This window comes from Hirundo rustica, chromosome 13 (assembly GCF_015227805.2).
Source record: "Hirundo rustica isolate bHirRus1 chromosome 13, bHirRus1.pri.v3, whole genome shotgun sequence".
NCBI lineage: Eukaryota > Metazoa > Chordata > Aves > Passeriformes > Hirundinidae > Hirundo > Hirundo rustica.
Genome location: NC_053462.1, coordinates 14621300 through 14636787, shown reverse-complemented (window position 1 = coordinate 14636787; position 15488 = coordinate 14621300). Strand labels below are relative to the sequence as shown.

Sequence of the window (15488 nt, the reverse complement as noted above, 5' to 3'; positions counted from 1 at the left end):
ATTTTGGACATATTTGTTTCTAAAACAAAATAAAAAATCCGCATAAGTGGAAACAAAAACACTTTAAATACACTTTTTTTTTTTTTTTCAAATGGAATTTGCCTTCATTTTATAGTTTGCACTTAAAACAAACAAAAAAATCCCAAATATTTAATTTCAAATATATAAAACCTTAGACTTGTTTAAAAATAGTGTAAGGCATTTTTATATTAGGGAAGGAACAGAAAACCCAAACAAATCCATTTCACAGTAACCCACAATGAAATGCATTGCCAGTTTTTCATTTGGCCAGTGACCTTGAAAATCATAACTCCAGTTTAGGGTCTGTCTGTCTCTCCTCTAAGTGACAGCTAATGAATCAGATATGTGTCCTGGCACAGAATTAGGACTACATCCTTTTGATATTACAACTTTTACAGAGACTACTTACACAAACTCACATTCTTACGCTTCTTGAGGTAGTAATTTTTCTCATGATGTTGTTTCAAACCCGTTCTGTAACCACCTCCAGTATTTAATTGGTGCACTGTGCTTGAGGAGGGAACCAGCTGCATTGTTGGGCTTTTTTACAATCTCTTTCCAGGCTGCATCTGCACTGCTAATGAATTGTGACATCAAACACATAAATTAGACTGTAGGCTGAAGATAATTAAATTGAGAAAGTTGACAAAAATAAACTGTATCAACTAAATCCCCATTTGCAAATTATTGTATGCAGTCTTCAAGGTTTCAGCAGAACAATGGATGCAAGGGGAGGAATACAGCAAGGTTTAAATTTCACAGGGATAATTTGATATTCTATTTGCGCTGTGAGCAAGTCATGTTGCATCAGATCAAATCCCGATTTCATTTCATTGTGAAAAAAATCTATTGTTGCCACTCTTTCCCCTACTTCTTCATTATGAGGATGTAATTTATCGAAGCGCCCCTGAGAGTTTGCAGCGGGGAATGGCTGTGGCTTTATATATTTCAAATAGCTTCTTTGTTGCAGAGTGCTAGTGGTTAATAGGAAGATAATGAAAATATGGAAATTAAATTAATTTGGTGCCAGGGCTGAAAAGAATACTCTCTTTAATTTGCAGTACAGCAAGGTTATGAACAAAATTTGAAGAAAGGGAAAGGAAACGCGATGGCTGCATTCTTCTAGGGAAGCTGGTAGGGTGGGGATTATCCTACATTATCCTGAGCTTGGAGAAAAATCAAGTGTTTTGCATATCACTTACTAATGGTAAGGATCTAGGTTTTGGATAACATGGGAAAAAATGTTAAACAGCACGATATGGGTAGGCAAGATATTGATCAGTGACACTCCAAGGAGGGAACCCAAAGTCTGAGTCAATAAAAAGCAAAAGAAGTGCATGGATGGCCCTAAACCCCAGCAAGATTTATTACCTCTATGAAACATAAATTCTAATTAAAGGCAAAGTCCTTTCTGGCTTTTCCAGAGTACGCCTAATTAGCCCAGGGAATTCAAAATTCATTATTGGTGCCAGATACTAGCTTCTGAATTGAGAAGAACTTTGCAAGAGTGTGTGGAGTCTTGTTTCTGGGTGTGAGCAGCAGTGAAAGAGGGAGCACATCCCACGGGATGCGCTGGGATGTCAGCAATTCCTGATGGTCAAGGCCACTACAGCTGGATGCCATCCTACACTTGACATGGTTCCCTTCACTGGGTCAGCACAGAGCAATGAGCTCAATTCCAGCAAGCCAGCTAACCCCTGAACGAGCCTGCTCCACCCCATCACAGTGTTGTGGCAGCTAGAAGACTCCAACAAACCCAGATTCACCACTGAAGCCCCGTGATGAAAACTGAAACAAACCAACCCACCCCCACAGGCATCAAAGAACGTGTCTTGCTTACCCAATATGATCACATTGCTCATTGAGGTGCTTAGCACAACATTTCCCTCAACTTCTGATTAAATAAATATCCTGACAGTCTTGGAGAGAGATATGACACACCAGCTTGCATCCTTTATGCTTCTGGCAGGCAGTTAACAGAGTGCTAAGTGAAACACTAATCACCCAGGCAGACAAAACACTACTGCTATCCAAAATCGTGTTTTTCCCATCGTAGACACAAACCAGCTATATTAAACCTGTAAATATGATGATGATCAACAATGCTGTGACTTCATGGCTGCTCCCAGCTGCTCTTAGCAGCCAGCTCCTGCCTGTTGAGGCACCTGTGGCTGCAGCCCCCTCACCTCAGACACATTGGGTATCCTCTGTTGCTGTCACCTTGCAAGACAGGGGTCTGAGTTCCCCAGTGCTTCACTTACCTGGATTTATAGTGCCCACATGCACTCATGCCTTTTATATAGTTAAACATTATGAACGTGCCAGGGTTTCTAAAGCTGGATCAGAGACTGTCCAAACAACTGCCTCGCAAAGATTTCTTCCCACTGTTCCAGAAAATGAGAAATGCTGCAGATTAGGCTTGACAGCTTTTTCTTTCAAGTATGATTTCTCTATCTTGTCTTCCCCACAGGCTTCCAAGAAGAGATGCATAAATATGAATACTAAAGAAATCTCTAAACTATGCCAATAGAACAAAAGGAATACGGAGATGATAAACCATTGTGGTTCAGAAGGAAAGCCAATGACTTCCAGCCAAGTTTTCAACAGGGCAACAAACAGAGCAATTTGTTTCAGAGCTTCAAAGGGCACATGAGCTCATCTCAAAAAAGCTGGCCTTGGGGTGAGGGAGAAATGCCCTCTTCCCTTATGGGCACCAACCTCGTCCATGAGCGCATCTGGGACTTCCCATGGTCGAAGCACGACGGATGAAGCAGCAGATGGATCCACATGAACACAGGTGTGATTACTCCTGGTGGCAACACGGGTAGAAGTGCAGGATGGAGAGCAGCGTTCAGCAGAGCTGCCTTTCTCCAAAGGGGAAGGACGAACACGAGCCCCAGGCAGCAGGGATCTGTCACCACCTTCAGGCACAGCCCCAGGCAGGAGACAGCACTCGATGGGACAAGAAGCTGAAAAGTTAAATCAAAGCAATTAGCAATTAGTGACTTTGCTAAACTCAGCCAGGATTGCAGAGCTCACTATTTCCTGATAAGCCACGAGAACAGCAGGACCACAAGTGGTAAACACGACTCAGTAGAAAGGGTACAAACGGGTATGAAAATGTTGAAGCGGTTCTTTTGCTATTGTTGTTGTGTTTTTTCTTTTCTTCTTTCTCTCTCTCTCCATGATTTTCACCCTCATTTCTTAGAATCTTCCTCAGAATAGTTTCAATATGAAGCAAGTGTTGGCAGGAGCTCCCCTGTACTTTTTCATTCCCTTCATGTGGAAGAGCTGCTTGTACAAACTTCATTACACATTGGTGGAACAATTCTGGGGTTTGCGGACTAGAGAGAACCAGTGAAATCTTGACTCCATCAAAACTAATTGCAAAACACTTGTTGCTGAAATAAATCCTGGGCCTATCTCAGAAGTAAAGGGGAAAAAAAAATTAAAATCACGCAGGAAACCGCAGGGCAGAAATCTCATGTCTGGGAACATCACATATCAGGAGAAAAACTCATGCAAGGGTTCTATGAACATTAACACTACTGTCACGATCGTTCTAACGAGAGAGTGAGATTCTGATTTACTTAAATCAGGCAAAGATATCTATCTGGTTAGCATATTCGTGACTGCAGCACAATATATTTCAACACTGTGGTTGCAAAATAATCTTTATTTTTTTCCACAGGAGATTACTCAAACCGCAATAATGCATTTTTCCAAATTAAATAGATAACTTTACAGACTGCTGGGTAATAAAATACAAATAAACATGGAAGACATACCTTATTAAAAAATTAGCTTGTCATTTTTCAGGCTCTTCTTTTGATTTGCAAGTTAATAAAGACCACAGCCAGTTGCCATAGGGAGGATAATTAATTATCCATCTATAAAATTAATGTTGGGGGGTAAGGACGCTTTCATTTGAAATATTCATAGCACATATATTCAAGCAGTAGAGAGGGTGTTAGAAGTCTCCCACACAGTCTGACAACTAAAACAAGTGTAAGTTGAGTGGATTTTTGACTGAAGAACAGTTCTGATGGTGCTACAAGGTGGTCAAAAGAATGGCTCAATTTACCAGCTCTCTTGCTAAATGGAGTCACAAGTCTTCCTCTGGAAGGACAAAGAATTGCAGTGCTGGATTCAGACAATGAGCTCTGCAGGCTGCAATCCCTGTTCCACATTTCTGAATGGGGCCAGGGCCAGTCCCAGGCCTCCCTGCAGCAGCTGTGCAGCACCTCCAGAACCATCTGAGGAACCTCCTGATGCTCACACGGACACCCCAGGATCAGCTTCACCCAGAGAGCCCCTGGGGTCGACTCCAAACACGGCTGGGTGAGCACAGGATTCCCAGAGATGTATCTGGGCATGAAGTCAAGCAAATCTCGGTGGTATATCCCAAAGATCAGCTGAAGAGAGGTCAGTGAGAGAATTCAGTCCCCAGTCCAGTATTGAGTTTCCCACCCAGGCAAACCAGGAAGCCAGAAAAAAATTAATAAGAGGAGATAACAATGTTCCCAAATGCTGTGTGAATATTTTAAAACCGAATATTTATTCGAAAGTGAATTAAGGCAATTTTAACTATGCATGAATGCTTCCCCCCAGAAGGTTTGAATAATCCACTAATGTGGAGATTTAGTTAATTTAAGCCATTTTCTCTGTATCTTTTTCAGAACATGACCATGTCTTTAAATTTGTTCTGATGATGTTAGTGAGAAAGTAGACAACTGTTGAGTAGTTCTTGTGACTGAATGTACCCCCACATCTACTAAAAAACTGAATAAAATACATATAACTAACTTATTATCTCATTGGACAGCAAAAAGTTGCTAAATAAGTAGCTTGGTTTTGAAGTCTTACTTGGACCGGGTTTAGATGTTAAAATAATGAATATGAACATTCTTCATCTTTCAAAATTCTTCAGATATTATACTAATTTTGCATCACCATCACACCATGTACTGAGGCCACCCTGGCCCAAAGGAGGTCACCATCCAAAGGCAAGAGATGACAGGAATGTGCAGAAAGAAAAGAAATCACAAGGAAACGGCGAGATCAAGATGATGACCACGGCATGCATCTTCCACAGACCTAATCATTATCATCAGTCACTGGGGTAAAAAGCATGGACTCCAAGGCTGATAATGGCACTTCTGGGGGGGGGGGGGATGATCGTGGCTCTCCTCCAAGAGTGAAGGATTGCCTGAGAGGAAGGAGCAGAAATGTGTGATTGAAAATGTAATGAGCAGGTGATGAAGGCCAGCATTATGGGCTGATTGGAGGCAGGAACTTTGATCTTGTTTGATACAGACTGAGAGATAAGTGGGGAAGAGTCTGTGAAAGCTCTGTGGAATGAAGAAAAGCCATTTGGAGGATTAGAGAGTGAGGAATGAGTACATAGGTAGCACAGTCCCAGTGATATATTCAGTTCCTATAAATGAGCCACACGGCATCTGTCAAAGTCAGAGGAAAAATGATGTTGCTGAAATGAAATAAAAGCTACCACCTGGACACGAGTTTTATTTAAATCAGTAGATAGCACAGGCCGCTGCCTCCAATATTACACAGGACCTAGACAAAATGTGGATGTAAGACTTTCAGAGCTACAGGAATCCAAACACTGCCTGGACAGGAGACATCTGTAAAGAGCAAAAACACAATGGTGATGTTTCAACCATAAAGGCATTTGGGACTGCTAGTTAAGAAAATTTCAACAATCTTGATCTGATGTCTAGACATTCACAAGGAGCTGTTGGAGGCCCATATTTTAGTTTGGCAGGAAGGTCTGCAGAAGACAGTTGGACGAGCTGTCACACAGAGACAACAGCATCATTCTGCCCATGCTTTCACTGGTGTGACTGCCTTTTACTGCCACAGAGCTGCCTGTGCCCAGACAGAGCCAGCCAGAGATGCTCTTCTCCCCATCATGTTTTCAAGCTGTCAGGGCTTCACTTTGACAAATGTTCCAGTGGGAATAGCATCACGGTGTCTCACAGTGAGAATAACTGCAATCATCTGTGAAGTGCCTTAGGAAAAAAATACAAAGCTCCACTGCACTATTTGGGCTCCTTCTGGAGAAGACATCAACTGCAGTAAGAGTGTTATTAATTATATCTCATAAAAGAAGGAGAACTACTATGGATGATAAAATGTTATTTTTTTCATGGAGTGTAATAATTTCACACTATTTTAAAAGTAAATAAATGAGGTTGCCATTCTGAGAAAGAAGCCACAGTTTATTGCCATAATTAAGCCTCTATTTATCAAAAAACTTCTGGTTCACCCTCCCCTCATGCTAAAATTATGTTATAAATAAGAATCTGAAGATCCAAATCCCACTTAACTCTGCAGCGATTTATTTTGCTAAACTACTATTACCTGAGGGTAGACATATTTTAAACCACACTGAAATAATTACTTGGTCCTTGTGGTGTTTCCTGAAGCTGGAAGCAAAACATAAGAGCTGGCGTTTGCTCTACAGCAGGACAGGTAAGAGCTCACCACTGTTTCTACAGGAGCCAGCTTCTTCAGGGAGAAATTCTCACTAATCAGGAGCTGCTTGGGCAGGTTAAGTGAAGCAGAAGAGGAAAACCATCTGTTTCATCACTGATCTAATGGTGACAGAGTCCAGCCTGGAAAACATATTGCCCTGGGAATGTGACAGTCTCCATTTTTGCCTCTAAAAGGGCCTCTATTCATTTACCAAAAATATTTCTGTGCAATACCTCATCCCTGATTGTTAGGGTGGCATTTACAAAATGCCACAAGTCCTGGAGGAAATGTGTCAGGATGACAGCTTCATAGATGGAAATCTCCTTTTCTGACCCTTAGGATTCATATAATCTGGAAAACAAAGAAACTAAGATGACGAGGATCTGGAAGTTTAAGCACCTGATTTGCAAGCACAATTAGGTATTTATGTTCCAGAATATCACAGAATTTCAGCCTGCAGACAAAGACAGTTGCAGAAAGAAAGGTCTTGTGAAGACAGATAACAGGAGCCTAAAATTTGTACCACTGTTTGGCAAGACTATCAGAACTCTCTGCCCAGAGGGTACGCACATTATAATTTACTTCTGCTACTTCTGAAATCCATGCCCAGCTGCTTTGATCAATATTTTTCCCAGCTGACAGTTGCTAGATCCAGTTCAGGAAGAAATTCATCATTAACAATGTTGCCTGTGATTACTCTTTAGTTTCTTGTGCAGTAGCTTTTCCCATTCTCCCAGATTCTTCCACCCGTGATGTGGCTGGAGATGCCCACCCTGCAGTGACCTGGGCCCTGTGACATGAACCTGCTCCCCTGAGAAATAAAAAGATGAAAACAGTTGAGTTCATATGGACAGCATCACTAATCACACTGCTCATCTGCTGCTCCTCTCACCACCATGAAGGATTCTTCAAAGTCACGGTGAAGGTTCGTTAGCAAACACTGCATGGATGAAAACACCCAGGAGCCTACAGTCCATCAGCTTACACTTACACTGGGAGCAAACAGAGGTCTTTAAATATCTGCCTCAGCTTCTCAATCAACAAAGGATCTACTTAAAAAAAAAAAAAAATAATTTGCAGGACACTGTCATGTTATTCAACAAGGACACAGTTCTGTTCTACTGGATTACAGGGTGCCTGTCCTTGCTCACTCACCCCTCACAGCAACACCCTCTCACCTGCTCTTGGCAGTAACCCAGCAAGACAGGCTCATACTGAGCACTGGTTAAGCCAGACAAGAAGAAATGGAAATATTACACTGTGTTTTCTGGACAAATTAAAATTTGACTCTTGAGTCATTGAAAACTTGGACACCAACTACTCCCTCCATTCGCTCTGCCCTGCATGGCTAATGGATATGGATAGATGCAAGCAGCAAACCTCAGTGTCCCTCAAACAGGATGGATGCTCAGCACTGCCGAGCTGGAGCATTTGATTTCTCATCCATAGGCAGAAAAGTCAGCAGAGAGAGCAGCTCTTCCTCCCCACCTTCACCTCCTTGGTGGAAGGAACCAAAGGAGTCTCATGCTGGACCATGGCTTACTGTTCTGACTGAAGAAACATGGAATGAGCCACAGCATTGACTTATAAACATCTACAGGGGCTTGTCTAGCAGTGATTTGGTTGTGGTGCATCTAAAAATCTATATTTTAAATCAATATTTAACCTGGCCGAGGAACGGCTCAAAAATATTCCTTCCAAAGAGGCCCAAAACACACATGCTGTTAAATATAAAAACGGCATTCCCTGTATTTTGTTTTGTGATTGACAGATGCCGTTCATCATCACAATTCTAGTAACCAGAAAGGGTTATAAAAAGAGAGATTAAAAAAAAAAAGACAAAAAATTGGCAGAATAAGGTCTGGTGAGATGTACCAGTTTGTCTTGCATGGTTGAAAACATGGCTGAATTATTATAAACCTCTCTACCTTTAGAAAGATTTCTAAATTATATTCTAAAGGTTTTCCATTTCAAACCATTCTGTAAGGTTTTCTAATTATTATTATTACTACTACTACTATTAAAACAAATGAACCTGTAGATGAGAAAATCCCCCTAAGAGTAATACCTCCAGTGTTCAATCAGATTTTAAGTTGTGCACTTAGCCAAATGACTAAACCATGTCTTTATTTCAGCACTGCACTGTTTGAGACAATAGTTCATACATTGTTTAATCATAAGATAGTAGAGTTGTATGTGACCAAAACAGTGTAATTATATATCAAAAAACACCAAGGAGAAAAATGGATCCCACAGTAAACATGATTCCTTACACTCGCCCCACAGAAAATACATATAAAATAATAAGTTTTCTATATAGGAAAGGAGTACCTTGGATAAACAGGTTGTTTTTTTTAAAAAAAAATCCTCAGTTCCCAAGATTTCCAAAAATCTTGCAGATTTTTGCTGAAAACTAAATACCCACTTCATTTCATGACAGGCGCTAACAAGCTTGATATCCTTCTTTATAAGTGTCATCAAACTCAGAAATATTGATTTCCAGTTTGGACAACCCATGTCAGATACAACACTGTGCTTTCATGTAAAATTCATCAGAGAAATCCTTGCAGCCTCCTGATTAAGGTCTGTATAGATCTGCCTACTAATAAGTGAAATTACTTATCTCCCTCAGAAATATAAATAGCTGTTGACTAAACACCAGCTTTTAGTAATCAAATGCAAATAATCTCAATATGAAAATTGTTGCCGCTAATGACCTGTGGCAAACCACTCATATTTGCTGGTTTCCACATCTATACTTTACACAATCCAGAGTTTTAAGAGAAAAGGAGAGATTGGAACCAGTAAGCAACAAATAGCTCAGTAAAATCTTCCTGAAAGTGCACAAGACATAAGGAGAACTAAACTGTTTGAGACCATGAAATAGCTGGGAAAATTGTGATATGATTCAAAAAGAGATTTAAAACCGAGATATAATTCCTGAGTGATAGATACTTTGTTTCATCATCGGAAAATTCCACAAGGGAGGAAACTCAGCTCACAAGAAGGAATGGGAACACCTCAGTTTGCTCCCTGTGCTGCTGTGAAATGGCTCACACAGATGTGTTAGCAGATAAAAGTTTGCACCAAGACAACATCTCTGAATGCATGATCTCACTGGCTGTAAAATTACCTGCAATAGCGGGAGGGACAGGGAACGGGGAGGAAAGATGACTGCAGATTATCTCATGGAGGTGCTCAGAAATACTCATCAGGTTCAGGTACTTCACCAACCACTCCGGTTTGCACAGGAGAGTTTTCTCACTACATTATATATATATATATATATAACCAAAGGGGAATCAAATGAAGAAAAATTTGATTAGAACTGGGGCAAAGAGAGATGAGTGACCTGAAAGAGTGTCCAGCTACAAGACAGTCTATAACACGAGACACTTTGCAGGGTAAAAGAGGCAAGTGGACTGTGTGAGATAGCAAGAGATAGGATCATGAAACCATCAGCAATTGTGTGCAGGTGCAGGATTAGGTAACCACCAGCAGTTGCACATAGCTGCAGGGAGAGGCTCTTTGTTCCTTAAATTTCCTGTGGTACCCATTATTTTTGGGATTAATTTGGCTAGAGACCCAGAGAATGCGGAAGATGCCATCTCAGCTAAATGAAGAGATCTTGTTTGTTTCCCAGTAGCTTGTGTGTAAAACAACTGGTTGCTATTCCATGGACTAGCTCCTCTTAAGACCCTGATCAGCATTTCCCTAAAGCATTTCTGGAAAGGAAAGAAGAGATTTAAAAAGCCTACACAGTTCCAATAAAATTCCATGCCATCCAAAAATGTACTTGATAGGTGCCCATTCCTTGCTGGTAGGATGAGAGTCAACAATGCAGCTGAGTTTAGGTTGGATGATGAAAACTCTTGTGAGTAACTGGATGAACACAAGACACAGAGAAGAAGGATTTTAAAAGGAGTTTCATCCAAGTAGAAACTGGAATTTATGTTGCAGTATCTCCCTGAAAATGTTGTTTCCAATCATTATTAAGTGATTCAAAGGCCAACAGTGAAATCTGTTTTGTGAGCCCAAAGTTTGCCACAAGCTGAAGTTAAAACAATTTGTGACAGAAGCAGCATTGCTGTATCAACAGCCTAACAGGGTTTTATTAACACATAGACAAGCTCATCACAGCCTGAATCAATCTCAGCTCAATCAGATATTGCATATTTTATAAGACAGACCATCATGGAGAGATCACTCAGAGCGCTGTAGCAGAGCAAGCAATAGGGCAGGTTTGCAGGACTGTCACGGGATTACTTTCAAAGAAATAACCCTAAAAGTTTGAGGGACTACTTCACACCCAAATCCCAGTGTGGAACACCATAAATTCCTTTCCTCAACTCCAATTTCAACCTAACCTCATAAACCAACTCTCACTCTTGCTCTTGTCAAGCACAGACAGCAGAAGTGGTGCCACACATTCTCTCCCCACATCACTCCACATCATTCCAGGATTATGGCATGGAGATTTTTTCCAGTTACTACTAATACATTTATTACTGCTATATTTTGGCAGTTTTTGTGGGTTTGGGGTTTTCTTTTTAGTTTTGTTGTCCTGTTTGATTTTTTTCCTATCTGGAACTTGTTGTCTTAAGTACCAGTTTAGTTACTGCCTGAGAGGGTCATCTGATTATGCAATTTCCCAAAGCCAATTCCCTATTTTTCAGGTCACTGACCCAAATTTTAGCTATAAACCTAAGTCCCTGCATGGTTGGGTTATTCTCCCCTTTTCTGCTCCTCTCTCAGAGCACTTCCCAGATGAGAAGAGAAGCTTATCCAGGAGATCTTTCCACGAGGTCTCTCCACCCAGCTCTTCCCTTCAGCTAGGGCATACTGCAGTCTGGTGCCAAAATCAGCAAGATGCAGCATGTGAAAAAGCACTGTTTATTTTCTAGGGGAATAACTGCAACCTGTCTTTTCACTTCCTCACTTTCCTAAAGGCTGCAGACATCCCAAGCACCCACTCATGCCTTTCCAACTACACTGAACTCCGCTGAAGGAGCCCACAAGAAGGTTCTGGGAATGGGTGTACACAAGAAGAGCTGTGTTCCACTTGGAATATCTGCAGGGCCCTGAACATCTGATTTTTGTATTGAACTCTTTAGGAAATAAATATCTAGCATTCACCCATGGTGATGTCAAAAGACAGATGGCCCATACAAGAGCTGCAAAACATTTTTTCTGCGAACATTTATACTGTGAAGCCTTGACTGTTTATTGTAGAGGTTAATGAAGCTGTGAAGAGAACATGGTCTTGCTGAGATTATTGCTTCTGGGCAACACAGAGCACCAGCCATTCTTAATCCTAACGAAAGGCATGACAGATAGAGCAATTAAAAGTGTTTCCAAACAAGCTTTGAGATGCAGGGCAGCTGTAACGTGACTATTTTCTCTAATCCCCCTGTCCTACAAACACTATCTAATTGCAGTGCCTAGTAGCCTCTGAATTCAGCGATCTCAAAAAGATTTGTACTGCATTGCTCCTAAATCAGCCCAGTCCAGTCACATGACTCAGGCTCATACAGAGGCCAAAAAATCCCCACCAGACAAAATTTGCTGCTTTTTTATTTATTTCTTGCCTCAGCAGCCAAAGATTATTTTTGAATACTGTCTGGGAAAAACACAAGTATTCAGAAAACTGCTGCTATCCAGTCCCCTTGGTAGCTCAATATTTTTCTTAAACCATCACAAAAGCTTTTTATCCTGCAGAGACAGCCCATATGCATTCATGACTGTGCACATATATACACACACTGCTTGGGCAACTCTCCCATAAACATTTTCTCTGCTTTGGTACAATATCATACAAAGGTGCATCGTTAAATTCTCTCAGAGAGAAGTTTTATTCTCAAGTATGTGGTTTGCCTTTGTCTAGATGCACAGAAAATCCAAAAAAAAATGAAAGGGGACCAGATGCAACCTCTATTTACAACCATCTTGGGGTTACTATTAAACAAGCAGAGAAAAGCAAAAAGAAATAAAAGTTTTTCCCTCTTAAATCTTCCGTAATCATTCATATTCCTTTACAAATCCTTACTACCTATAGGAGTAGAACAGGACTCAGCAGAACGGGGGCCTCTGCTAGATGCAGAAATTGGAGCTATGCCTGGAACTACATCATTCCCACTATCCCAGAATTACAGGCTAAGCTCACGGAATAGATGTTGGTCAGTGGAAGGCAGGAAACTACATTCTCACCCTTGCAGGTTCTACCTACTACTGGCGGCTCATCAAGCACAATAAAATGCTTCCAACTCTTGGCTGACTTTTTTTCCTGACTGTTCATTCTTTTGCATCTATTTTGCAAAAGGGCTGCTCCAGATCTTACTGGAGAAGCAGAGCAGAGCTCAACATTTCTACTTTCAAAGAGATTAAGTCCTGATAAGCATTAACAAAGGTAAACAGTGCAGAAGTACCACAAGAGGATCAGACCAACTTCAGCAGGAGCTCCTGATCCTGTATGACCACACCTGAAAATCTTCAGGAAGGACTTGAGCTCAGGGGGAACGAGTTTCAAGTGAAGGGAAATCTGTGCCTTGGAACTTTGCCTCAGACTCCATCAGTGGCTTTGAATTCAGCAGGGCAAATCCTGGGACTTTTTCACTGCTCAGGATGTTCCTCAGTGCCATCAGTTCAGGATGTCACGGAGTCTGTCACCAGAATATGCCTCAATTCATCTCAGCTCCCCTGCTGTGCTGCTGCTATATTTACCTTGGCTGCTGTCCATCATTTAGGTGTCAGTTTGCTCAGAACAGGACTGACACAAACTGCAGAGTTATCACTTCTTTAAAAGATTCTTTCTCGAGTTGTGCTTTACTTTAGCATCCCTTCAGCAGTGGCCTCAAATGATTGTGTTTTCCCACAGACTGGGAGAAACGGCTAGAGAAATATCAAGAATGTGGAATTTAAACACCTGGTCTCCTCAATTCATGGATTAACCCATCACAGAAAAATAAAACTGGCATCTGAGCTGCACGCTGCTGTTGCTTTATGATGCATTTAACCCAAACTCCCTAATCTCATGTTCCATTAATAGAATAACCAAGATCATAATTTGAGAGAGCTCCAAAGACAAAACTTGCTGACTCTAGGTGCTAATGGGATATTATTTCAATGAGAAAATTGAACAGATATATAGAGAAAACCAAATAAATATATACAGCATTGCATTAATTTTACATGGAGATTTCTCAAGGAAAAAAATACCTTTTCTGGAGAGCATGTTGTTTTAGAGACAGATTTTTCCATGAAAATATATTCCTTCCCTTCTTCCTGGCTCTTCACCTCAGATTTTCTGGTTTTCTTTGCCCAGAGGTGTTGGCTCCTTCTCTGGCTTGGCCCTCTATGGGTTTCAAGATTATTCTAAGTTGTTTTTACACAGCCTTCTGGATCATGTTAGGAAAAGGTGCTTTAAAAACATGTTAAAATAATGTTATTTTTAAATGGAGTTCAGGACTGACAAAGGCACTGGGCTGACTGACGATCCAATTTGTTTCCATTGAGAATACATTACCAGTGGGCCAGCCAAAAGCATGTTTATGAATGTTTATTGACATTTCCATGTAAATATCTGTCATCAGCTTTTCTTTAATACAACCAGGCTCCAAACCACGTGTACTTTTCAGCTCCTTCCCATGCAAGCAGTCATTTTCTCTGCACCTTGCAGGTGTGTGGAGGAGCACCAAGGCCAGAGCCAAGCAGGAGAGGTTCTGCACCAGCTGCCAAGGAGCCCATTCCTTCCTGCACCAGGGTTGGGAGCAAGCTGGAGGCAAAGACCCCGGGCACAGGAGTGTCTCCACACATCTACACTTTGGCCAAACTCATTTGGTGAGGTTTTACTGAAACAGGAGCTTGATCATCAGCAGGAGGTCAAGCAAAGGATGAACTTGTGCCCTGCTGGCTCGTGCTCAGGGGACAGCTTCCCCTCCTTAGTCTCACAGATAAGTCATAATCAAATCCTGGCAAGACAGGTTCAGGCATGAAGACACAGAGCAGGAGGAAATCCATCCACAAAGAGGGCAAATGCCAGCAAACAGAACAGCCCTCACTATGACAATGCCACAATGTCAACAGAATGCTGCCCAAACCATCCTTGGGTACCCCTGAAAGCAAACTTGCTCCCTCCTGCTCTCTGCCATGAGTTTGGGCAACCAGAGCTGGAATGTCACATCAGCTGTGACTTCAGCTGGGTTCCAGAGATAAAAAAGACTCAACATTCCCTGAAAGTCAAGTCCCAAAAGGAGTTGGGCAGGTTTCACATACACACACAATAGCCACAGCAGGACAATGCCTGCTCTTGGCCATCAGCTCGTCCCTGCAGCAGGGAGAAAAGCACAGAAATCCCCTTCACACCCCCCGGGTTTTTCAAGCGTGTGTTTCTTCCTGACTTGCCTCCTCTCCTTTCAAATTACACAAACCCAAACTTCCTCCCTGGCTGTGTGTTCAGTGTGTTCCATTGTGCCTTCATTGTTGTGAACTGTTTGCTAATTTCTGGGCAGTAACTCCACTTTCCACACCACCGGGATTATGTAAAGGGAGCAGAGATGATGCAGAGCCTTTGGTCACTCACTTCTCAACAGTGGAGCTCATTGATTTAACTACAAAATTTGCACTGTGCTGAGAGCTTTGAATTTCTCCATACCACAACTTCAAACTTTTAAAAAGATTACTATCAACATTGCTATTAAAACACAGTTTATGCTCTCAGAAGAGGAGAAATCTGTCCTAACACAATAAACTACTGATTGTTTTGAAAGCTTGAGTTGAAAGATATAGCACTGCTAGCCCCTGGACAAAACTTAGAGACCTAATAGTCTCTGAATTTCACATGCTTCTTACTGAGGAAAAAAAATACACTTTTTCAAATGAAACTGATCATTTTTTAGGAAACAATTTACTAAGATACCATCACAGATGGTAAGATTCAAGATGTGCTGAAAAACTGGCCTCTTGATACTTCC

General features: G+C 41.4%; 2 long non-coding RNA genes across 2 annotated transcripts in view; both read right to left on the bottom strand.

Moving 5' to 3' along the window:
- Positions 1-441: 441 nt before the first annotated feature.
- Positions 442-2984, bottom strand: LOC120758781 (uncharacterized). The gene is made up of 3 exons (XR_005703011.2): positions 2740-2984; positions 2283-2405; positions 442-598 (listed from the first exon to the last, which is right to left on the bottom strand). It is a non-coding gene; the product is annotated as an uncharacterized LOC120758781 (long non-coding RNA).
- A 3328-nt stretch (positions 2985-6312) lies between these two features.
- Positions 6313-15488, bottom strand: part of LOC120758780 (uncharacterized) — a 62695-nt gene continuing 53519 nt past the window's right edge. The window contains exon 6 of the long non-coding RNA XR_005703009.2: positions 6313-6870. This is a non-coding gene — a long non-coding RNA (uncharacterized LOC120758780). The remainder of the gene's footprint in view (positions 6871-15488) is intronic.